Raw genomic sequence first — 26,539 nt, forward strand, 5'->3', positions numbered from 1 at the left:
TCACGACGGCTGGCTTCAACGTGAGCTCCTCCTACCTCAGCCTCTCCTGTGTTGGGACTGCAGGCATGCGCTACCATGTCTGCCTTGCAAGGAAGAGCATTTGAACTGTGAGTTGCAAAATGATGGTAGTGAGGTCCTTGTGATTGGGGTGAAAGCAAGCAGACAGATGAGTTTCCCTGAAACACTTGAGGTTGGCAGTGGGGAGTGGATTTGAGGTTCCAGTGACAGAGAAGAAGCCCCTGGGTTCCTCTCACTTAGATGTCCCTGTCAATTGAGGCTCACCCGCCCTCAGGCTCCCATATGGGGAGCAGGCAGGAGGCTGAGAACTAATGTTCCTCCCACGACTCACACCCAAAATATGCTCTGTAAGCCCAGAGCTCTGTGGGATGAGAGAGAACCCATGGAGAGCACCCGGCCCGCCCTCCTCCCTCCTCAGCGCCATCCTGCGCGCCCCCGCCCCCGCAAGAGAAAGGTTTCTGTCAGGGCCGGGGACACACTCGTTTCATCGTCTGGTGCCTTGTGTGTAAATATTTCATATCCCCATTGAATATTTTGGGATGATTATGAATTCTTGATGTGGTAAGGACGTGGTATGTATGAGATGTGAGCAGCCTGTGGGGAGGAGACACGGGGGAAGCAGATCAGATCGCCAATCTCACTGGAGCACCACGCACCTCGCGCTCCACGAAACCTCCACCACGTAACACCAGACCCGGCATCCATACCCCGTTCACGAGATGCACCATACCACACGCCACCCATCCACTCTCTCACCCAGGCAGCCAGCACATGGAGGTTTCTAGAGGATGCCCGTGGTCAGTATCATGACCTAGCCTTCATTACAGAACAGAGAGGGGCAACCACTATCCCAAGACCACACAGACCCAAAGCTACTCCTATGCTGGATCGAGCTCTCTGTTTGCTTGCGTAAATCGTTCTGATTTAGCAAAAGTGTCTCATCCATTAAGGGGAAGGGGAAAAAAAAACACACGGGTGCAAAGGAATGAAGGCTGACCCGTGCTCACAGCCTGGTGTCTGGAGCACATGATTGGGTTCTTTAGACCTGGGAGTCTATGGGAAAGTTCTCTAACGCTGTCTACTTTTCTAAGGGCAGCCCACATTAGCTACTTTTCTTATTACTGTGACCAAATACCGGGTGAGAAGTGATCTAAGGAGGCTTTCAAGTTGAGGGGGCTATAGCTACATACAACACACACAGGTACACACACATGCATGCACACACATGTACATGCATGCACACGCATGCACATGCACACATACAAAAATAAAATAAATAAGACCCTAATTGGCAGGTGCCTACAGACCCTGAGTAGATGGAATCTCATTTGACCTTCCTTCCTTCCTCCCTTCCTTCCTTCCTTCCTTTCTGCCCTTCCCCTTCTCCTCCTTCTCCTTCTTTTGTATTTATGGCTTTTAACTGTTTTGCGGATATGTGTGCACCTGCACATATGTCTGGGTACCATGTGTATACCTGGGCCCCACTGAGCTCAGATAAAGGCATCCTATCCCCAGAACTGGAGTTACAAACAGTTGTGAGCTGACACATGGGTGCTGGGAACAGAACCCAGGTTCCCTGCAAGAGCAGTGAGTGATCTTAGCTATTAGCCGTCTCTCCAACTCTGAGGTCCCACCTTCTTGCCTCCCCTCGAGTTACCCTCATGGCCTATTTCAACATTTAGGTTTTGTTTCCTTTGAGGTGTTTTGCTTTGCTTTTACACAGCATCTCATGTAGCACAGGCTGGACTGAATTTGCTATGTACTCAAAGATGACCTTGAACTTCTGATACCCTTTCCTCCACCTCCTGAGTGCTGACATCACAGGCACACACCGCCATGTCCAGCTTAGGCAGTGCCAAAGACTAAACCCGGGGATTCCTACATACCAGCCAAGTGCTCTACCAACCAAGCCACACACTCCAGCATCCAGTTCAGTGGTGCACCGGAGGACGGTCAAGCCCAGAGGAATGCATGAGGGTGTCTTGTCCATCCATCGCCTTGTATATGAAGAGCAGAAGTCATGGTGGGAGGGTGACTTGAGGTCAGTAGGCTTGTCCCCAAGCTCTGTGACTTTCTGGTGTCTGGCAGCACACAGCATATCCTCCATCCCCAATTCGAGGACAAGCCAGCGCTTCTCAGAATGATACCCACATGATCCCAAAGATGCCCAATCATCCCAAGATGCCCACAGGATCCCAATGATACCCACATCATCCCAAGGATGCCCACAGGATCCCAAGGATGCTCACAGGATCCCAAGGATGCCCACACAATCCCAAGGATGCCCACATGATCCCAAGGATGCCCACAGGATCCCAATGATGCCCAATCATCCCAAGATGCCCACAGGATCCCAATGATACCCACATCATCCCAAGGATGCCCACAGGATCCCAATGATGCCCACACAATCCCAAGGATGCCCACAGGATCCCAATGATGCCCACAGGATCCCAAGGATGCCCACAGGACCCCAAGGATGCCCACACGATCCCAATGATGCCCACATCATCCCAAGGATGCCCACAGGATCCCAAGGATGCCCACAGGATCCCAAGGATGCCCACAGGATCCCAAGGATGCCCACATGGCCCTAAGCCAAGCAAAAAGGGTCTGGGTGAGGTGGCCTTTCCCCTGCCTAGTCTCCGTCCATAACCAGGCCCTTCAAGCCTTCTCAAGGGCTGATTTGATGGCAGATTCATTTCCGGCCTTCACTGTCTCTCCTCTGCAAAGATGGCCCCGCAAGCTGTTCATGACCAGACCCTGTGCCAACTAGCTTCCTGCTGGTCTTCACTGCTGTTGCAGTTACCTTAGGGTACGGAATGACTTCCTGCCTCTGTGTCTGTAGTATAAGGGGACAGACCAGCAGTTTCCTTCTCTCAGTAGCTTGAGTCATTTCACCATCCCTTGTCTGACAAACCGTCTGTCTTATATTCCTCTTGTGTGAGACGTCTCGAGTGGTGTCCACTTTCTGCCTGGATGCACTTTGACAGCCCACTAGAATCCCTGTGCCAGAAGAGGTAAAAAGGGGGCTTCTCCCCTCCAAATCTTCTATCTCTCTGGGTTCCCTTCCAACCACTGTGACTTCAGTCTCTCACTCAGGCAAGGCTTATATCTTGAGTCCCCTCCATGTATTTACCAGGTTCATAGTTCCCAGATCACAAGCCACGGTACACGCACCGGGGCACCATAGCCCTGTTACGCATGTTAAATGCTCACAGACACACAGACACAACTCCAAAGCTCCGGGCAGACCACGTTCATGGTAAACATTCCAATGCACTGTATCCTTTTGATAATGTCTGTGAAGACGAGTTTCTAAGATTTTAAACTATTTAAAAAATTTTTAATCACAGGCATATATGTGCCGGAGGTGCATGCGCTTATGAGTGGAGATGCCTGAGAGTTCAGAAGAGGGATTGGATCCCTGGGAACTGGAGCTACAGGCTGTCATGGGCCACATGACATGGGTGCTGGGACCCAAACTTGGGTCTCGGGCAAGTGTAGTTCATACCTTTAAGAACTGTGTCATCTCAAAAGTTCTCATGGAACAGAAAAGGAGGACAGACATGGAATGGTTGACCTAATCCTAGGACTTGAGAAACCATGACCTTTGTCCCTTGTGTGCAATTTCAATTTCTGTGGCAATATTCAAAGCTTGTAGGTGGGAAGCTGAAGAGCCGTCTCGGTGGTCAGGAGCGCTAACTGCTCTTGCAGAGGACCAAGGTTTGGATTGGAGCACCTACATACCACTTATAACTCCAATTCCAGGGGTCCAATGCCCTCTTCTGGTCTCTGTGGATTCCTGCATGCACATGGTACATACCCCCTCACTCAGGCACACACATGCACATAAAGCTTTTAAAAAGATACTAAGCAGAAATTTCTAAAACCAGTGCCCTTTTAAGTAATTTTCATTATATCGTCGCAACTTGTATTTTTAGTTATTATTAATCTCTTACCAGTTCCAATTTATGGATTATGCTTTATCATCATTATGTATGCAGAGGAAAAACACACAATGCATAGATTTTTGGCCCTATCTTCAGTTTCAGGTATCTGCAGAAAGTCTTAGAGCATAAAGGGCCAGCAAGATGGCGCAGTGGGTGAAGGGGTCTGCTGCCAAGCTTAATGATTCAGGTTTGATCCGTTGGAAGGAAGAACTAACTCCTGCAAGTTGCCCTCTGAATAGCATACATGCACAAAGGCAGCTGTGTGCATGCATACACACTAAATAAATAAACAAATGTCATTTTAAGAAAATGAAATAAAGCTGGGTGTCATGGGGCATGCCTGTAAAATCCTAGCTCTTGGAACTTAGATTTAGAAATGTAAAACATTCAAAGTCACTCACAGCTAAGTAGGGAATCTGAGGCCAGCCTGGGTTACAGAAGACCCTGTTTCAAAGCAACCTGTAAACAAAGAAGAGGAATATTCTTTAAGATGCTCTGAGCCTAAAGGTAAGGACAGATAGAGTTATTTAACTTATTAAAAAGCTATTGAGCTTAGACATGATCAGCAAAACTTAAGGTATGTGAGTAGTGCCTGGCGTGTGGAGCCTGGGGTTCAAGACCCAGCATGGCATGAACTGGGTTTGGCGGTTCAGTCTTAGCCTAGTGGAGATGGACAGGATAAGAATTTCAAGGTCACCGGGCAGTGGTGGCGCACACCTGTAACCCCAGCACTTGGGAGGCAGAGGCAGGTGGATTTCTGAGTTCAAGGCCAGCCTGGTCAACAGAGTGAGTTCCGGGACAGCCAAGGCTACACAGAGAAACCCTGTCTCAAGAAAACACAAACAAACAAACAACCACACACAAAACAAAAAAAAAACAAAACAAAAAACAAACAAAAAAAGAATTTCAAGATCAAACTGAGCTACATGAGACCCCCCCTCTCTCTCTTACACACACACACACACACACACACACACACACACGATATGTCAGTAAGAGCTAAGCCTAGTAAGAGTTGGGTATGGTGGCTCATAGCTGGAATCCCAATACTTGGGAGGCTGAGGCAGGAGGATTACCACAAGTTCAAGGCAAGCCTAAATTACATTGTGATTTCAAGGTCAGCTAAGGCTGTATAATAAATGATACTTTGCCTCAAAAAGTTATGCAGCTATGTGTAACGGCACACTGAAACCCCTAGTCCGTGTCTGCTACCACATGAGGAGATGCCTCAACTACTTGTGTGACACCTTGGTTTGGTTTAACAGCACTGTACTGAAGTATAATTTACATAGCACTTTTTATGTTCTTTGGGTTTTGGGGTTTTGTTTTTTTTGGGGGGGGTTGTTTTGTTTTTTGTTTTTGTTTTTGTTTTTGAGACAAGGTCTCACTAGGTAGCCCAGACTGGCCTGGAACTCATAGAGAACCACCTCCCTTTGTCTCCCCATTGTCAAGTTTAAAGGTGCCAGTCAGTGTAATGGCACTGACCGGACCACTGTCAGATAGCATCAGATAAAGATGTCCCCCACAAAACCCTCTACCCTTTGGAATAATAATACAAGCTGGGTTTTCAACCAGGGGCCCGATTCGGAACAAAGATTAGATGCCACGCCCCTTCCCTGCAGCGGGCCAATAGCATACAGGTGGAAATGCACCATGGGATTCCAGACAGAAGTCCTCAAAACGCTGTACATGCCCTACCCACTTTAATACTGGGAACATTAGAGGTAATGGCTGGAGCTCTGGCTACCATCTTGGACCATGGGCATCAGTAGACAAGGGAGTAAGCTAAAATGGTCCAGGGTCCTGAGGACTTTAAGCATGAGAGCTCCGTGTGGATGAGAAACAGCATCTTCTTTAAGTTACCACCATGTGGAATCTCTATTACTGAAGCTTAAGCTAATATTTAACCTAAGATAACACCTAGCCTAATAAAACTGGGTAGGGGCAGGAGTGTGGTTTGGAAGTAAAGCACTTTTGAAAAAGAAAGTAGGCAGGATGGGCTGAAGAGATGGCTCAGCGGTTAAGGTGGCAGAGAAACATGTCTGAAGAGCTTCCTCAGCCACCCTTAGTCAGGTGGTTCAGGAAGAGAGGTAAAGAGGAGAAAGAGGGTGCTGGCTTAATATTCCCCTCACCACCACCACCACCACCACCACCACCACCACCACCACCATGGAGTGCTCTGGTAACTTCTCGAATTACCAGGACTTCATCTTCCCAGTCAGGATTTGGAGGGTAGATAGGAGGGAGACCCAGTTAGAGACAGAGATCCTGCAGGATCCTGATGTATTCGGTGGTGGGATGTGCGGGAGGAAGAGCCAGCCTGGAGCCGGAAGCCCTTGGATTCGCAGGGTGTGTTGGGAGCAGATGTGGTAGCCGCATTTTTTGATTGAAGGTCTTAGGTAATGGTAAGGCCCGTTGAAAGTGTAGAGATCAAAGAAGGATAATTTAATCCTCGGAAGAAGAGTCTGACAAATTGAAAAGGACAAATTGAATTGGAATTTCCAGCAAGGGAACCTTGAGGAAGGTGTCCGGGACCCAAGGAGAAGAACTACAGCCCGGAGTACTTTCGGGAAGAACGGGTCGGAGATAGGAACTCTTTGGAAGCTGTCTGCCGGTGGGTAAAGCCTAGAAAGCAAGCATGGTGGTGCGTGTCTGTGATCTCAGCACTTGGGAGGCGGAGGCGCTTCATGGATTGGGAGTTCAAGGTCAGCCTCAGTTGCTTAGTGAGTTTGGCACCAGCCTGGGCTGCATGAGACTGTCTGAAAAGCAAAACCAAACAAAATCAAGCAAATAAAAAGGGAAAGAGAATGGAGATCACCGGATACGTGAACTGAGAGTTCAGTACCAGGGGGTCCCGTGTGGCTAAGAGAGAAGACAGAAAAAGAAGCTTGTGGAGGAGATGAAGGAGGAGCCCAAACGGCAGATGAGTCCAGCCCCTGCCAAGTGGAAAAAACAGAGCTCCAGGAAGGCAGGAGATGCACAAAGAGGGAGCAGGCCAGCTCCGCACCACGCACCGAAGTTGACGTCTACCCACGGTGGGGATGGGGCACCCCATCTACTCCCTGTAAATTGGCCAATGGGAGCAAGCTTGAGTCTTTTAATATGAAGTCCGTTTTTAAATTCTTTTGTGGCGTTTAAATGATTTATTTTTAATGCCTCTAGTCGCACAGTCTCACCTCTTTGACAGAGAAATCTTGCTAAATTAACGTCTCATTATTTCTCGCCCTAACAAAGGCTTCTCTATGACAGGTGTTCCTTGACAATGTGTGCACAGGACGGCTCATTTGCAAGGCAGGAGAGTGAGGCCATGCATGTACACGCATGCCCACGCACACGTGCATCCATCCATCCGCGTGCACGTGCCAAGGGTCCGGGCCCTAACAGGCCAGGTCAGGGCTCTGATTTGTTCGCGAGCCCATCACTTCCAGGCAAATGCTTGTCTTGTTCTACGTCGTTGTTTAATGCATCCTGTTCCCACCAGGTAGTGAGAATCTTAGGGGGTGGGGGGAACCGGGCAAAGTCGCCATCGCTTTTCTCACCTCCTGACTCAGCAGCGCCCCCTGCAGCAAATCTGAGAATGTAGACGCCCCAGCACTTCCGGTGCAGGGCACCAGTGTTTTGCCCCAGCTCTTTGGGCAGCAGGTGGAAAACTCGAGAAAGAACCCGGTACTCCATGAGCCAAATAGCAACTGTAGAGCCGTGGTTCCGTTTCAGGGACACAGCAGCCCCTCTGATCGACCCTTTAGACCCCACCTGCTGGTCCCCAGGTGAATCGCACTTTGGTCTGTTGGGTTTGGTCACCAAATGTCTGTGTTCAGCAGACATTTGTTCCCACCTCCCTTGGAAAAGTCAATGCAACAGTCAGCAGTGGTGAAGGCATGACTCCCTGAGGTCCATCCAAATAAAACAAAGCAGTCACACCAGTGTCGCCTCCCCATCCCTGCAAGACCTAGGTGTGCAAGCCTTGCACCAACACCCGGAGATCCCCATACACCCCTGCGCAGGTGGCCTGAGATCCACCCAGTCTCGGCCCCGCTCCCCACTTTCTTCCCTGTGGTTCTCAAGAATGCACACGTATAGGACATGTTGTGTCTGCATCCTGCTGACAAGAGCAACAGCCTGAGTGTACAAGACAGCTCATTTGCAAGTCAGGAGTGAGGTCATGTGTGTGTGTGTGTGTGTGTGTGCATGTGTGTGTACATAGACATGTAGTTGCCAAGGATCAGGCCCCACACTACTTAGTATCGATGCTTGACTTGTTAGAGATGGTTGTATAACCTCCCCAGCTCCAGCAGCTTCTGGGCCGCTGTGGTCTGGACAAAGCTTCCCTTGCCTTCCTCGCCTCTGTGATCTCTCTGCCCCATGTGAGTTCTCCAGACCCTCCCAAGAGCAGCTGTCCATCAAGACTTCAGTCCACTGTGTATTATCCCTGCTGTTTCCTAGGGTCCTCCTGCTATGCTGCAGGTAGGCCATGCATAGAAGAGACTCTATCTGCCCCCCCCCCCAGCTCCCCATAAGGCCACTCCTCTTTAAGCCCTTGCTGCCTGTCTGTGTCTGTGAGTAACAAACCTAGTTAACTTTGTATGAGCGGGTGAGCGTGTGAATGTTCCATCCCAGCTGACTGGAGCACATATCAGCATCCTATGTCCTCCTTCCTTCTCCAAACTCTGATGATGCTTCTCCTCAGGACTCTACAGATTTCAACACCCAGCTAAACTACCCACCACTCTGAAAATAATGATGTTCGATATTTACCCCAGACCTCCACAAAGGATCTCATTAAACTTCCTGACAATCCCAAGAGGCAGAGGCTATGATTACCCTGTGCCTCGTTTTACAGGGAGTATGCTGCTGTTTCAGGAACTGGTTTAAATAGATACCAGTACTAACAAGAGTGGTTACAGAGGATTGGGGAGACATCGGGTGACGTGTAGAAAGTGGGCGTCGAGCTCATGGGAGCTCATTATCCCAATGGTTTCTGCCCACGTGGGAAATTTTCCTTAATTAAAGGTAAAATTGTGAAAAAAAATTAAGAGTCAGATACTGATCCGATGGATGAGCTCACTCAGCGGATGGTTTCATCTCTCTGGGATTAAATGAGGTAATGTATATAAAGAATGGAGCGATTTCTTTGCTAGGGATGTGTGTATGGCTTAGGGGTACAATGCTTGCCTGGAGTATGCAGGGCCCTGGGTTTCATCCCTGGAACCTTAAAAACATAGTGGCGAGCACCTTTAGTCCCAGCACTTGGAAGGCAGAGGCCAACCTGAGTTCAAGGCCAACCTGGTCTCCAGAGCGAGTTCCAGGACAGCCAGGGCTACACAGAGAGACCCTGTCTCAAAAAAACAAAACAAAACCACCGCCACAACAACGGCATAAATAAATAAACGGAAAGTGACTGGTTTGCTATTGTTGATGCTGTTTTATTATTATTATTATTATTATTATTATTATTATTACTACTGTGTAAAGCATGTCCTCTGTCCTGTGCTGTCACCCCAAGGTCTCTCTGTCCAGATCCCCGTGGGCCAGCTCCATTCCAGAGGCAGACAAGGCACCCCAACTTTTCTCGCCTATCCTGGGGAGCTGTCCCAGCACAAATACCCTCCTTCAGGATCAGCCAGACAGAACTGTGGCAGTCACCTACACCGATTGCCCTAGACATTGGGGCGGAGGCTCCCCTGCCAGCCCCGCCTGCCACTCCCAGCCGCCCACGGTAGAGGGCGGCCTCCCCGGCTCTAATTTTAACCCCGAGGAAGGTGCCAATCGCTCATTTTCAAAGCTGTTTCAAAGTGACTCTGATAAGCAAATTGCTGGCAGCCCTGGCGGGTGATTATTCCTGCATTAATCAGGGGGAAATTATGCCAGTTACTGATTAACTAATTACGGCAATCAGATCGGCTGGGAGAGCAGGGCAGAGGGAGCGGGCCAAGGTAAACAACCCGGGAAGGTGAGGCAGGCTCTCCGGCTGGAGACAGGACAGGGACAAGCCACCTTTCCTCATTCAACTACTACCCTAGTACTTTGGCCAAGTTATCCCTGAGGCAGAAGCTGGGTGACTAGTCCACTGAAGGAAGGCGAGCCCATGCCAGAGACCAAGAAGTTGTGCTTTCCCCAGCTTTGCGGCCATGTGGTGTGTCCCCATCTACCATGAATGTGTGTTCTACAGGCTCTGGCCTTCAGGAGGCCATGTCTGATGGAGGATTGGTTTGGGGTGAGGAGGTGTGAGCATCAACCCGTCTATAGAAGAGGCTGCAAGCCCAATCCGGTTTGGCCATGAAGACCTCTCCTCGCTGGCTCCCTCACCACCCCACATGGAGGGTCCTGAAGAGAATGGGTCTCACCCCAACCTCACAATCCCAGTGTGGAGGTGAGGCCTAGTGGGTGCTCCCCAACCTTTTGTTAACCTTTTGCCCTCCTGCTCCCAGATGGCTCACCTGTGTGATGGGGGGTCGGGGGGCAGGATGTCTCAGGCTAGAGCCTGCTCAACAGCATTCCGACTGCCCACTCAGCCCACTCAGATGCCACTGAATGAGAGAGGATGGGCACTGCAGAAGCCTAGGGACAGGAAGGGAGGGGACAGTCACTTCTCTCCTAGTGGCCTAATTAGAGAGAGCTATGGAGTTGGTCAAGGGTGCTCTCTGACTCCTCAGGAGGGTAGAAATGATCTGGAACTGATCTTCACTGTTGATATACAGGGACCCCATACTCGGGCTTGACTCTCCCACCTCCCATAATGCTCCTGTGCGTGGCACCCCCTGCTCTTTGGTGGGGGAGGGCTGTCCAGCTCTGGAAATGGTGCCCCTAATAAAAGGTATTTGCATTTCTGGGGTTTGGCAGTCAGCAGCCCCCGGTCCTTGTGTCCAGGTAGATTCAGCAGTGGGATGACTTCTACAAAGTAGGCCCGGAAAAGTCCTCCCCTCCCTCCTCCCTTCCTATGCCTCTCTTTCTTCCCTTCCTCCCTTCCACTTCCTCCACTTCCTCCCCTCCTCCCTCCTTTTCTCCCCTTCTCTTCCCCTTCCTCTGCTCCTCCCCTCCCTCCTCCCCTCCCTCCTCCCCTCCCACTCCTCCCTTTCCTTCCTCCCCTCTCCTTCCTCTTTCTTCCCTTCCTCCTCTCCTTCCTTTCCTCCTCCCCCTCCTTCTTTTCCTACCTCTTCTCCTTTTCTTCCTCCTTCCCCTCCTTCCATTCTCTCCTTCTTCTCTTCCCCCTTCCCTCTCTCTCATCTCCCTCCTCCCCTTTCACATCTACCTCCTCTTCTCCTTCCCCCTCTTGCCCCTGTCTCCTTCTTCCCCCTCCTCTTCATCCTCCCTCTCCCTTCTTCCCACCTTCCCCTTCCTCCCCACTTCTTCCTTTTACCAGGATAAGCGTCGTTTAAAACAATGTTTTTATTAATCCTCTGAGAATACCATATAACATACCCGGAGCATGTTTGCCTTCTGCCTACACAGAGAGAAGATCTCCATGGTGGCCAGCAGAGGAGCCACTGGGAGGCACACACAGTGAGCACAGGGAAGCGGTTCCTGGTCGCTGGAACACAGGATGCTGAAGGCCCCAAAGATCCAACCTTCTGCCAATTCCCATATCATCAAACCCTAACCATCCTTATAGCCTCAGAAGCATGTCCTTGCCTTTGGAACCTGCCTCCAGCTATAAGCGGGCCATAGGGCACTGGCCATTTCACTCGCCTGCCCGTTACAGGCCTGCCTCACTCAGGGCTGGTTCTTCCAACCCACCCATCACCCTGCTTGCTTCCTTAATGCCCTCTACCTCATGGCCTGGGAGAGGGCGTGGTATGTGGCCCTTGTCTCAACGACTCCCCATTTCAGGTTAGAAGCCGAAGTCCCTGGTGGCAGGGAGCAGGGTGGAAGGCAGACAGGAAAGCAGATCTGTGTAGCCAAGAGCCGGGACGGCTGTCAGGGGGCGATTTAGGGCGATTGCTTTCCGCAGGGCACACGGTTTCACTGCAGCAAATATTTCCTCGGCGTTGCTACAAGACGTGCATTTGGCAGAGCACAGCGGGCCTGCAGGCCCTGCTCTCGCTGGTAAAGTAGGCGGGCGGGCGCAGCTGATGGCGGGAGTAAATCTGAGCTCACAATTAAAATCTCTTTAGAGATTGCGGCCAAGTGACTGATGGATAGGACCCCAGGCTCCATCCGTCCCCTCCACGCTCCCGCGCCAAGACAGATATCGACAGGACATCATAAATAGCCTCGCATAGGCTGGCAGGAGGTGCGGTTGAGAGATTCAAAGAAAGGGCTGAATGGGGCTCTGTTCTGCAGGGGCCTGGGCGAGCCGGGGCTCCCTGCAAATCACCTCGGATGAGCGGGGAAGGTGTTTTTATCATCCTTCTATAAATGAGTGAGGTTTCCTGCGCTTGATTTTTGAGACCTCCTGAAACTGCAGGGGGCGCTCTCGGGAGTTCTGTCTCTCTGGAACATTCCTCCCTTCCCCCAACACCTATGGTAGCAGGGCCCTCAGTTCTCTGCATGAAGGCTCTCCCGCCATCCATTCCTGTGCTAGATCAGCCCTGTAGGGGAACCCCTATCTCTTGGGAAGCATCACCAATGATGGAAGACAGTTGACCAGAGGAAGAAAAACTCAGCTGCCTCCCTGACCACTTGGGGTGTCACTGTATTGGGCATGTTCCGTAGTCTTCTCCAAAACCTCCACAGGGGATGAAGCCCAAATGCCCACCCAATGTTAACTTTCTTCCTATCAGGCCTTTTTGCCACTGCCTTCCCCCATGATGGTTAGTCCTGATCACTGAGATTAACCTGAGAGACGTGCAGGAAATTACCACAGCACACCACTGGGCGCCTCTGAGGGCTCGGCCCTAACCAGTAATTTAATCCATTGGCTAATCTGAAGTTGACTAGATTGGGCCAGTGAGATGGCTAGGCAGGTAAGGGAGCTTGCTGCAAAGCCTGACAACCTGAGTTCGATCCCCCAGGATCCACGTGGTGGAAGGAGAGATCCAATTCTAGCAAGATGTCCTCTGACCTCCATCCACACACACAATAAATAGATTAATTAATTAAAACTTTTTTTTTTTAATTGAAAAGGCTATCGGGAGGGGTGCAGCTGTGGGAGGTGGGGTGTCACTAAGGGTGTGCCTTTGAGGGGTATTACGTCTTGGTCCCTGATCCTTCCTGTTTGTCCCTCTGGTCACCATGAAATGAATCCCACAGTTTCGCCACCTGACATTCTGTCTCAGCACGGGCCCAGGAATATGGAGTCAGCCAACTGTGGACGGGCACTCAAACCGAGTGTGATACATTCTCCTCCACTAGGGGGTTGGTCTCTGGCCTCTTGTCACAGCCTCAAGGTGTGAACTGACACATGCTGCCACACTCCCTAGGACCCTCCTAAGTCAAGCACGTACACCCATGTCCTTGGGTTGGTCTCTCTCTGTATGATACTGCGTTCCATCAAGATACCAGTTCATTTTTGAGTCTCAGCCCAACTTGCATTCCACCCAGTAACCTTCCCTCTCTCTCCCTCTCTAGGCTGTGCCCAGCACTACAGACATTAATGTGGCACCATGAGCTTTGTCTGTCACATATTGGTGTCCAGCTTTCCTGGACAGGAGAACTGCTTTGAATTATCTCTGAGTCCAGCACAGTGCCTGGCACACAATCACTACTTACTTAATAATTAACGGGATGAATGAAGAGAACAAATTAAATGTTCTTGTCAATTACAAGGATGTAGATGAGATATCTTTTCTTCCCAGGGAGAAAGAGAGAGGCGAGGAAGAGCAGTGGGAGGAAAAAACAACTTGGCTTAGCTTTGTTTTGAGCGGGGAATATAAAGCATTTCATCGATCTGCCTTTTAAATTAAGAACAGGAAACAGTAAAGCCATTCAATAAATAAAACATAATAAAAACACCTCAGTCCCAGAGTATCGCTAATTAAGGGGGACAGAGAGAACAAAGGGGGAGAGAGAGGAGGAGAAATGAGAGACGCTGAACCAGAATGAAGGGCAGCAAGACAGACTCGGGGACACAGAGAGGCTACTCGAGGCTGGGGGCCACTGGGATATGGCCAGAGGGCACTACAGTGTATTGGTCACAGCTGACATTGGGAAACAGGAAGACAGTGTAGACTGAGGAGAATTCCCTGCCAACAGTTGGACACCTAAAGGAGAACATACCTTCTCTACATGCAGAAGAGAGGGAAGGAAGCTTGTGGAGCCCATGGATGGAGGGAAAATCCTTACGGCTGATCTGGACCTGAGGGGTGAGCATCTCTGGAGTTAAAGCAAGTGAGACTGGAAGACTGGTAAGGTGGCTCAATGGTTAAGATCGTTGGCTACTATTGCAGAGGACCCAGGTTCAGTTCCAAGTAATACCACATGGCAACTCACAACGATCTATAACTCCAGTTCCAGAGGTTCTCATGCTGTTTTCTGACATCCCCTCTGAGGGCGTGCACACAGCGCACATACATAACTTGCAAACAAAACACATACACATGTAAAAATAGGATAAATAAATCTTTTTTAAAAAAAAAGACAAGGAGGAAGTGAGTCACAGGTGGGCCAGGCACCTGCATTAGTCATTTAATGAACAGGACAAAGAAGCATTTCCTATCTGTTAGTCACATAGACGGAGAGCTTCATGTGGCTGGGTATGTTTCAGGGCTGTGGCAACTCTATAGAGCAGGCAAGTATAAGAGAAGAAGGCTCGGAGGTGCCGAGGAAATTTCCCAATTCATCATACCAGTGTCATCTGATCCCAGACTCCATGCCTCACATGTCCCTGTGGCCACTTTGAAAAAGTCACATGGTGGAAAGGCAATAACAGTTCTGGAGAAATTAGTCATAAGCCCTCCTCTCCATTGTCAATTTGGTGGCATCAAGAATCACCTAGGACATGGCTATGAGGGGCTATCTTGTTTAGGTTAACCGAGGTGGGAAGAATTGCCCACTGTGGGTGGCACCACTCCCTAGGTTGAGACCCTGGATGCTATATAAAAAGAAATAAGTGTTCAAAGTGCAGAAAATAAATGCTAATTGAGTGCTCAGATGCAAAGGGACACCTATGTCACACCCCCTTCCCAAAGGTACAGGAACCATCTAAGAGGAAGAGGTGGGAAGGTTGTAAGAGCCAGAGGTCAGGGAGAACCAGAGCAAAACAGTGTCTTCTAGGTATGGCAGGACTACTACACTCAAAGAACTCAAAGCGTTTGTAGTTACCTGCACAAGAACTATACAAAATCAAGCCAGTCAACACTCTAGTGTGTCGTGAGAAGGGATTCTCAAGCCCTCTCACCCCTAAACGAGGAGCTATGGAGAGTCAATGCCTACAGGGGTGGGGCCCTCAGAGCCATTTTTCTTTAGGGGTGTGACTCCTGGTAGGCTATGTTCCCTCTAGTAGATATCCCCATACCCAGGAGTATATAGGCAGCACAAATTGGAGTTAATGGGTCATTTTTTTTTTTAAAGGACACAAAGTTTTGGGGAGGGAAAGGAGGTGGGGATGGATCTAGAAGGATTCAGGGAGAAAGAATGGGGGTGAGTTGGTCAAAATATGTCACATGAAATTCTCAAAGAATTATTTAAAATATTTTTTAAAGATTTTCTTTTATTTTTAATTCTGTCTCTCTGTGTGTGTGTCTATATATGGGTATGAAGGTTTCCTTAGAGACCAGAGGTGTTGGATCCCCTGGATCTGGAGTTACAGGCAGTTGTGAACTGCTTGATGTATATGCTGGGAACTGAACTCAGGTCCTCTAAAAAAAAGCAACAAGCACTCTTAACCACGAACCAATCTTTCCAGTCTCTAAAAAAAATTTTTTTTTTGCTAAAGAGGAAGTGATCTGGGCACAAGCTTTCATTGTTTTTTGCTTCCTGACTAGGCACACGATGCCACCAACTGCCTCACACTCTCGGCTTTTCCGACAGGATGGGTTATATTCCCAGAAGCATGAGATTCTCTTAAGTTGCTCTGGCTGGGATATCTTATCATAGCATCAGAAGAGTAGCTATGACCCAGAGAAGAGGAAATGGCAGTTCAGGGAGAACCCTGCAGACAGAGGCAACCTGCCCATTCAAGTCCCTGAGAAATCCTAAGACTTATGGGTACTGAACTGAGCACCTAGACAGAAGAAGGTGAGATCTCCTATGGGTGGGTCAGCCTATCTACAGGACCTGGAGACTTGTACCTCCCTAACCCAAAGCATCAAGACTCCAAAATCTAGGTCTTTCCTTTCCTCCAGGTTCAACACCTCAGGTTCTTCCTGCTCCACCTCCCAGGAACCTTTTCTCTCTCTCACTCCATCTTAGATCCATCCGGGTTTGTCTGGTCATGTGCCAAAGAGATCAGACTCAAGTAGAGGTCTCAGAAGAGAAGTTAAAGACCACCCCCCCCACTACACACACACACACAAACACACACATTCCTCCTGTCCCCGACAGGTTTCCTGAATATCAACCTAAAAACAACAACAACAACAAAAACGATGCTTTTGAGTTGGGAAGGGCCATGAACGAGGAAGTGGGGAGGTTAGTAAAGATTTTGTGAATAATTAAACCCCAGCCCCAAACCTGCACCAGCTTAACACACACAGAACCTCTCAGTATCCGTAATGCTACCCTTCTCCAGGTCACCTGGGTCCTACCACTCATTCTTTTTCCTTTTAGAGAGTTTGAGTATACGTGCGTGCGTGCGTGCGTGCATGCATACGTACGTAGTTACGTATATGCGTGCGTGCCTGTATGCGTATGTGATTGCTCGCATATTTGATTACCCTGTGCTTGTAGGTGCTCACAGATGCCAGAAGAAGGTGTCAGATCTCTTACAATGGGAGTTACAGGAAGTTGTGAGTCCCTGTGCGTGCTGGGAACCAAGCCCAGGCCCTCCGCGAGAGCAGTTGATTGCTCAGCCATTTCTCCAGCCCCTTCACAATTCATTCTTTGCTCAGTCCAGGCCAAGCTTCCAGAATCTCCCGGGACCTCCGCCAGTCCCCACCAGTGGATTTTAATTGCCTGACAAAAGTAATACCAATATTTATAAGGGAACAAACACGGATACCATAAATAAGTACATTACTGAGTCATTGAATTAATTAGTGTTTAATTACTCGAAATTACCATCAGTTACTACCAATTACCCGAACAACGAATGCATTCTTTCTCCATTACAGATGGCAATTGCCAGAGCCAAACTCGGAGACCTGAGCTGTAGGAAGCAGCCTCAGGTCCTGTCCTGCTCCTGCCCCTCCCCCATCGCCCACCCTGGATTGGCCCACCGGCTTTGTCATGTACTTATTACAGAACACCAAACACCGGGGCTGGGCACTGAGGACACATGTACAGACTAAAGAGACGTCATAATTCTTGTCCTTGTAGAACTCACAGTCCAGTAAAGGACGAGAAAAATAAAAAAAATAAAAATGCTGGCTGCTTTAAAAGATGGGAAGCGTTAAATAGAAAAACAGGCAGGAGAAGTGGACGCCTGTGGAGTCAGGTGGTGATGATGATGTTTCAGAAATGTCCATCCTGAGACTGTAGATCTCAGTTCTGTGTTTCCTGTGAGCCCATCACAACATCTGGAAGAAAACGACTGAAACTGTTGCATCTTTGTGTTTATTACTTGATGTAAGAAAGCTTATTTTCATTAAAAAAAAAAAAATAGTGTGCTCAGGAGCAAAGGGTAACAAGGACACTCTCTACTGGTCCCTCCACCGTCCACCTCACTTACCCCAGATCTGCACCCTAGGGTGCTGCTTTCCAGGAATAGTGATGCCTGAACCTTCTGACCTCCGGCTTCTATAAGTTGGGGGCCTCGGAAAGAGCAGAGCCGAGGCTGGGTACAACCTGTTCTCAAAGTTCTCAGCCCCTGGGTTGCCCTTTGAACATAGCATCTCCCCATTTTATTTATTTATTTATTCAAGATTTATCTTCAAGGCTGGGCAGTGGTGGTACACGCCTTTAATCCCAGCACTTGGGAGGCAGAGGCAGGTGGATTTCTGAGTTCGAGGCCAGCCTGGTCTACAGAGTGAGTTCCAGGACAGCCAGGGCTACACAGAGAAACCCTGTCTAGAAAACCCAAAAAAAAAAAAAAAAAAGATTCATCTTCAATAATATATAACCACGTGTGTCTGGGTATGAGTATGTGCATGCGACTGAAGTGTTCTTGGAGGCCAGAAGAAGGCGTTGGATTCCCGAGAGCTGGGGTTATATGCAATGTGAGCGGCCAAATATGGGTGCTGGTAACTGGACACCGGTCTACAAGAGTCTCCCCGCTCCCTCTCCTTCTCCTCCTCTTCTGCCTCCTTCTTTTGAGACAAAGTTTCTCTGTGTAGCCCTGGCTGTTCTAGAACTCACTCTGTGAGATCCTCCTGAGGGAGCTCTGGGATTAAAGGTGTGCCGTCACTTTGCCCAGTTTTACACCCTCCTTCTTAAATTGCTTTTTGTCAGCTACTTGGTTACAGCATCGAGAGAGGGGACTGATACAGTGGCCATAGTGGAAAGGGTGAACATGCTCATGGATTGCAGTGAAAAAAAGACAAAGGAATTGTGGGAGACTCCAGTTTCTCACCCGAGCAACTGCAAAGATGTACTGGGATGGGAAAGATTTGGGGAGAAGTAGCTTCTGGGGGGTGGGGGTGGGGGTGGGGGTGGGGGAGGGCGGGATGTAGGATTGAAGTTGAAATTGTTTATTAGAGGCACAGACTAGACCTGAGTCTCTGGTGTAAGCAGGCTAGCCCTCTACCTGTGCTCCAAAGGCAGGCTAGCCCTCACCTGTGCTCCAAGGGCAGGAATTGTCCCTGAGCCTCCTTAATTGAGTAAAGACACTAAACTCCTCCTCCAGTCCCCTCCTTTCTGGTTTCCTGGTGGAAGTTCTTGGTTCGCTCTAACCAAGATCTTTTCCTCTTGAATGGCAGAGTGCCCAGGAATGACTGCATCTGGGAACTGGGAAGGAGAAGAAATAATGGCACTGGGAAAAAGACTCCTGCCAGGGCATGGCGCAGGGGAAGGAGATTGTTTTTTATCTCTCTGAAGCTTAGGAAGCCTGTGCCAAAAAATAAATGTGGATTGAGAGTAACCCCAATCTCACTTGGGTCAGAGCAATCAAAATGTAATTGGGTTTGTGAATAACTAATGTTTACACTGATGTTGTCCTAATAGGACAATGAGACCTGTAGATGTGACTGTCATCTCCTCCCTGTGAGAATCTCAGGTTTTCACAGAAACTGGGTCAGGCAGGGGGAGATAGAGAAGCTACTGTCCTAGGCTAGGGGACCAGGATTGGAAGAAGGCAAGTTCTCCATGCAGAGGCAAGAAGGCTGGAGAATAACATTATTCTCTGCTGTGTTTATTAAGCGCCTATTGCATACAAGACACACACACTTCCCTCGTGTTACCTCATGAGATGATCCATACTCTTCCCACTATTTTCCAGATAAAACCACAAAGACACTGGAAATAGGTGAGTGGCTCTAGGCTTCCCATGTGGTCAGTGGTACAGGCAAGTCCAACGTGAGGTATCTGGAGCCAAGCTCCCTCAGCCGTGCAACCAGGGGAATCATGGGAGAAGGTTGCTGGTCCCTCCAAGAACCTCTCTGAGAGATGACACAAGCTCAGAGCAGAAACAGACAAGCTGTGACAATTCTCCGTTTCTGGTTTCCACAAGCCAAGCTAAAAGGGACAATATGGGGACCAGAGAGATGGCTCAGTGGTTAAGAGCAACGGTTACTCTTGCAGAAGACCTGGTTTTGAATTCCACCATCCACACGGTGGTTCACAGTCATCCTTAACTCCAGTTCCGGAGGATCTGAGGCCCTCTTCTGACCTCCATGAGAGCATCAGGCGTGCACGCGGTACACAGACAGACATGCAAGCAAAACACTCATATGTGTAAACGTAATCAATCTAAATTTTTTAAGGATTCATGAGATATCTTGGGAATGAGACCCAAGCCTAAACATGTAACTCATTTGTGCTTCACATACGTCTTAGGCATCCAGGCTGAAGATGTAATTTAATTCACTGTCTTTAGAACACCTGTGTTTTGACTCGGACCTGTCACATGAGGTCAGGCTTAGAGTCTTCACTTAACACCATATGTCATCATTCAAAGTGTTTTAGATTTCAAGGCATGTTGACTTTGGGATTTCCTGATTAGGGATATTCATTCAGACTGATATCACCTTCCTGTGGCTAAGACTGGTTCAGGTTGATGACTGGGGGTGGGACAAGGGGAAATTAAATGAGTGGATGTTGGGACGCTGTATGTGACCCTCTTTGTGTTATGGTAGCTTGGCAAGGTGAGTGGCATTTGTCACTGTGATGTGGCAATACTTCTAGAGACCTCCAGGGAAGCTGAAGAGGGGTCAACATTGCTGTGGGTCCTTGCAAAGGAACCACGGGTGTGGGGAGGCAGGGACTCGGGGCTTCCTGTAGAACCAGCTTTATTGCATTCCGTGTTCTGGACAGTGTAAGCGATGACCCTGCCTCTCCAGAGGGACAAATGTGATAAATAACCAGGGAGGACAAGCGGGAGGAGGCGGCCCAGACGCCAGAAGTCATAAGTCTCTGTCCAAATGTATGGCAGGCTCATTACAGAAAGCCCCAGGGCCATCCCAGGCTTCCGGCCCTGGGCCTGACTCCAGAGAGCCTCTGGTGTGGGGGTTCCTGATGGATCTGCAGTTTAGTGCTGAGGGCTCAGTGTCTTCACCCTTAGCAACACCCTTACTTTATGCCAGACCACGTATTCCCTTGCCATCTGTCTCGGAATCTAGAGATTCACACCTCTCTTGACCTTCTAACTCCTAAGAAATCTAGGAAGGGCTCTTAAAAAATAGACTGGACAGCCGGGCGGTGGTGGTGCACACCTTTAATCCCAGCACTTGGGAGGCAGAGGCAGGTGGATTTCTGAGTTCGAGGCCAGCCTGGTCTACAGAATGAGTTACAGGACAGCCAGGGCTATACAGAGAAACCCTGTCTCGAAAAAAAAAAAAAAAAGGACTGGACACATACGAACCTGGTAGCAGTTGGATTCGCTAGGCTAAATTGCAACATATCCATGAAGGTCTGAGTTCAAATTTGGCTCTGCTGCTTATACGATCGGGTGGTCTTGGTAATATGCATAATCTGTCTCCTTATCTTGAAAATGGAGACAACATTAGTATCACCTTACAAGGTTGAAAATGTAAGGTGAAATTGTGTATGTGTGTGTGTCCTCCTAATGGTGCATTAGTTAATATGTGTATCCCTTCTGTGAGCCTAGCATGAGGCCATTTTACTGAGTTTTAATTGTCAATTTAATACAACAGAGAATCACTGAGAAGTCTCAATGAGGGATTGTGTACATTGTTGGCCTCTGGGCATGTCAGAGGGAGATTGTCTTAGTTGATATGGGAAGATCCAGCCCACTGTGGGCAGCACCATTCCCTAGGCAGGAGCCCCTGAACTGTATAAGACTGGGAAAATGGAACTGAGCACAAGCAACATGTGAGCGTGTCTGCATTTGTTTCTCTCTGCCCCTGACCATCATGCGACTAGCTGTTTGAAGTTCCTACCTTGAGTTCCCCATAATAATGCACTGTAATCTGGAAATGCGAGCTGATATAAGCCCCTTTCTCCATGGCCTCCAGTGGCAGGGCAGGCTGTTCACATAGGCTGTTCCTCACCACCCTCGCAACTCCAATTCCCCCTGTCTTCATAGTGCTCAAATTGTTCTGTTTCTCCTTCTCTCCCATCTCTCCACCACATACTTGCACTCTGTAGTGGCTACCTCAATGGATGGGCCACTCAGCAGCCGGCAGGGGGCCTCTGGATGTCTTGTGCCTGCCTGCCAAGATTCATCATTCTTAAAGATATAATTACATGTATGTATTTATGTTGGCACATGCATTTGTAACTGTGTCCTCATGCCATAGTGAGCGCCTGAGAGTCAGTTCTCTCCTTCCACCATGTTGGACCTTAGCAGCAAGCCGATTTAACCAACGAGCCATCTTCATCCCCGATTCCTGAAAGAGAGAACAGATGCTTAGAACAGATGCTTGTTGGACCAGAGTTAACATTCCCGGAACTGGTAAGGTGGAGTGCTCACACCCAGGGTTCCTCAACAACATTCTAACGGCCTTCCTTGCCATCCTGCCCCACCTAGGCATGAACGCTGGCCTCTATTCACCATCTCCCTCATCTTCCTCATCGAATTTCAAGAAAAACATGGTGGTGTGAACCCAAGCCACTCACGGGCTCCTTCCTACTCAGTTTCCCACTAAGGGGAACTCACCCCTTCCCAGCTGCCTCCCCGGACCTGGTAGACTCATTTGCAAAAATAATTGGTGGGGGTTAAAAGAAGTCTTGGTGTATGCCAGGAATATAAAAAAGAAACCGCTACAAAATAACAAGCAAAGAGGCCGACAAACCAATAGAAGAACTAACAAAGGCTCTGCACAGATAACTCCCAAAAGAAACCATCTGATTGGCTGTGAGCCTGTGAGAGAGCTCTCTACTTTATCACCAGGGAGACACAGAGAATGAAGAGAATCTCACTTCATTCTCTTGATGGCTGAAGAGGATGCTCACAGGAATACACAGTATTGGGTATTTAGGAAAAGTATTTGGTAAAACTATCAATTACATAACCATGACCCAGAGGCTGACTCTTGGGAATTGACTCTGCATGGGAAGTTACATGTATATGTGCCATATGATAAAAAATAAAAATAAAAATCACCAGAAGGTCCCATCGGCCCAGCTGATAAATCATAGTTGTGGCAGGTAAGCAGTGCTGACCAGCCACAATGAGATGGATGGACACATTATGGAATGTTTGTATTGTGGAGTATTATGTGTCCATGAGAATGGACATCTACAGTGGCTTCCAATGCAGATGAGGGTCAGATATAACATGAGCAAAAGAAACTAAACACAGCCGGGCGGTGGTGGCGCATGCCTTTAATACCAGCACTTCGGAGGCAGAGGCAGGCGGATTTGAGTTCGAGAGTTCGAGGCCAGCCTGGTCTACAGAGTGAGTCTCCTGGACAGCCAGGGCTACACAGAGAAACCCTGTCTCAAAAAACCAAAACCAAAAAAAAAAAGAAAGAAAGAAAAGAAAAGAAAAGAAAAAGAAACTAAACACAGGGCTGTGGATAATGCACAGGCCTATAATTCCAGCACTTGGGAATCGGGGGGCAGAGGTCCTTTTTGGCTACATAGTAAGTAGGAGGCCAGTCTGGGCTACATGAGATTCTGTCTCAGTAAAGAAAAAAAAAAATCCTGCACCTGAGTCTCGGGGAACAATGCACAAGAAAGCCTGGAAAGACTGCAAGAGCCAGGGTGTTTGCTGTGAGGTTGTACTTCCTGGTAACATCAGAAGCTACACTCGTGGCCCTCCAAACATGAGCCGAACAAGGATGACACCAATGGTCAAGCCAACTGGACAGGGAGAAGCCAACAAGGCTTCAACCCTATAGTAAGAGCTATGGGCAACCCAGAAAGTCTGGGAATGGGAGATGTGGTCTTCCTCAGGGAAGAGCACACCAATTGGTTGTCCAGAGGCAAACAGTCACCCCTGAAACCACATATACAAGTAGCATTATATGGACCGAGCAGGTTATATTTAGGAATATACATTTATATACATATACACAGGCATATACACGTTCATATACACACATGCAAATATACATATGCATACACATACGTATACACATATTCATACATATACAAATATGCATGCAATAGCAATTAATGAAAAAAGCCATGAATTTGAATGAATGGGGAGGGTACATAGGAGGAGCTTAGACGGAGGTCAGGGTGGGAGAAATGTAATAATATTATACTCTCAAAAAAGAACATACACAAAATAATAAAAAATATTATTATAGCAAAAAAATAAAATTATAGTGATAAAGAAAAAGCAAACACAAATAGAATATATATGCATTTCAAAAATATATACATATATATTTGAAAAATACATTATATATATTTCAAAAAAAAAGAGAAGCTAATCTGTGAAGTTAGAAGCCCTAGGGGTTCTTTTTAATAGGGTGACCCTAGTCGGGTACTGTTTTATTTCTTGTTCTGTATGGTAATATTATATGGTATGTCACTCTGGAAAATCACAAGTTGTATGCTTGTGATGTGAGAACTCCTGACCTAAATGTACGTCTCAATAAAATAGTTGTGTGTGTGTTTTTTTAAATAAATAAAAGTTCGGCATGTCAGTGCACACCTTCAATCCCAGCACTCAGCAGACAGAGGCAGGTGGATCTCTCTGGATTCGAGGCCAGCCTGGTCTACAGAATGAGTTCCAAGCCAGTCAGGGCTACATAGTGAAACCCTCTCTCAAAGAAGCAAGAAGAGGAGAGAGACAGAAAGAAGGACTGATCCTCAATGGTTGGAGAACAAATCACCCCCTCTGTCTTACACACAGTCACCAGTCTGAGAGAAGGAAACAGTGTCCCAAGCGTCAGGCCTCCACTGAGGAAGGCAAAGAGACCTCTTACAATGTCCTTGAGAAGAAGTGGCCCAACACGGCCGGGCGGCCACATAATGAGGTGGATTGATCGGCTGTCCCCAAAGGACACGGATTAAGGGAGCCATGTCTCTCCGCAGGGAAACTTCTAGCGCCTCGGGGCTCCGTCCTCAGCCTGGGCAAGGGAAGGCTGTTATCAAGGACAGCGATGAAGACATAATAGGCTTATCGCATTCGCTGGTGACACAGAGCCAGGAGGGAGAGGGAGGATCGGGCATGAAGAAGCAAGATCCAAAGTGATTTTGGCAGGATGGTCAGGAGCCGCAAGCGTAATGAGGTGAAATTGGGTGGAGGATGCGGGGACCGGCCGGCACGAGATTGAGGCTAAAAGAGCATTTTGTAGGAACAAGTCCAAGTGGTGTGGATGAGGTGACGGCGATATCTCTGAAGAGAGAAAACATGGACCCTCCTGCCCGCCCGGTGTGTGGCTCCCCCAGGCCTACCTCAAGGCCTGACTCTGACAAAACACCCAGAATGCATTGCTAAAATAATCGTAAAATGAAGGATGGCACCCCCTAACAGACACCTTAGCCTCGGGGCCATTTGATAAAAGTCAGCGAGTGTCGAGTGTCATTGTATGTCCTGCTCTGGTGGAGGACCAGAGGGCTGTCACTCAGTCCCGAGGTCACCTAAAAGGATGTGAAACAGGGATGTGCTGATTGGGAGAGTGCTTCTCTGGCAAGCACAAGACTGGGTTAGATCCCTAACATTGTATAAACTGGGAAGCAGAGGCAAGAGGATCAGAAATTCAAGGTTATCCTCTGCTACCTAGTGAGTTTGAGTCCAGCCTAGGCTACCTGGAATCCCTGCCCCAGAATAAATAAAGGGATATGAATGGTCACTAAGTCAGACAAAACCAGATCACTTTAACATTTTGTTTATTATTCTGTCTCTCTGTCTGTCTGTCTCTTTGTCTCTCTATCCTCTGTCTCTGTGTCTCTGTGTCTCTCTGTGTGTGTGTGTGTGTGTGTGTTCTCTCTCTCTCTCTCTCTCTCTCTCTCTCTCTTTTTTTTTTTTTTTTTTGGTTTTTCGAGACAGGGTTGTGTTTTCTCTTTTTCCATCTTTACAGAAGTTTGGAGGATCAAACTCAGATCACCAGGATTGCTCAGCTGGTCCAGAGAACTTGTTTTCGGGAATGCAACAGTCACATAACCAGCAAAAGAGAAGCCTGGAGACAGAACCAAGGCTGTGGATGGGCACTGTCCCCAAGAACCTGCAAGCTCCTATGTCCCCCAACCTGGTACTCAGAGGCAGAGTCAATGAATTCACCATGTGTCTGATGTGGCTTCTGTTTCAAAGCCACTTGCTTGAATAGTTCCTTTCTGAGATGCTCAGAGGGGCTTTGACAAATAGATCCGCATGCAGGGACCTTTTGCACAGTTTGCAAGCATGGCTCTTCTAATCAGAACCAGTTTAGATTTCTCCTCCTCCTTGCCGCCCCTTCATCACGCTTGCCCTCACCTGGAGGTGCCGTAGTGGTCATAGGCATTGAGGAAACCCAGCTCAGGGAAAACTGATTAGAGATCCATGTGGGCTGAGTCTAGTGGATGTGTACATTTGATTCTCAGTCCCTTTTGCATCAATTTTCACCGGCCATCATAGGGTGAGAATGACATTTAGGAATACTAGTATGGTTGTAGAGATGACTTGTTGGGAAAAGGCCCCTGAGGACTTTAGTAGGGTCCAACTCCTACAAATTGTCCTCTGATCTCTAGGTACACACTATGGCACATGTATGCCCCCTACATACACCCACACACAAATTAAATAAAAATAAGTTTTTTTTTTTCTTAAATAACCAACTAAGGGCTAGAGATATGGCTCAGTGGTTGAGAGCACCTGCTGCTTTCTCAGAGGGCCTGAGTTTGATTCCTAGCACCCACCTCCAGAAGCTCATATGTCCTGTAACTCTAGCTCCAGAGTAGCCAGTGCCTTCTTCTGAACTCTGAGGGCACCTGCGCTTATGTGCACCGCCCCAACCCACATATACACATAATTAAAATAATATAGATAAATCTTTTAGGCTGGGTGTGGTGGCATACACCTCTAATCCCAGCACTGGGGAGGC

The sequence above is a fragment of the Grammomys surdaster genome, unplaced genomic scaffold (assembly GCF_004785775.1).
Source record: "Grammomys surdaster isolate TR1022 unplaced genomic scaffold, NIH_TR_1.0 183, whole genome shotgun sequence".
Lineage (NCBI taxonomy): Eukaryota > Metazoa > Chordata > Mammalia > Rodentia > Muridae > Grammomys > Grammomys surdaster.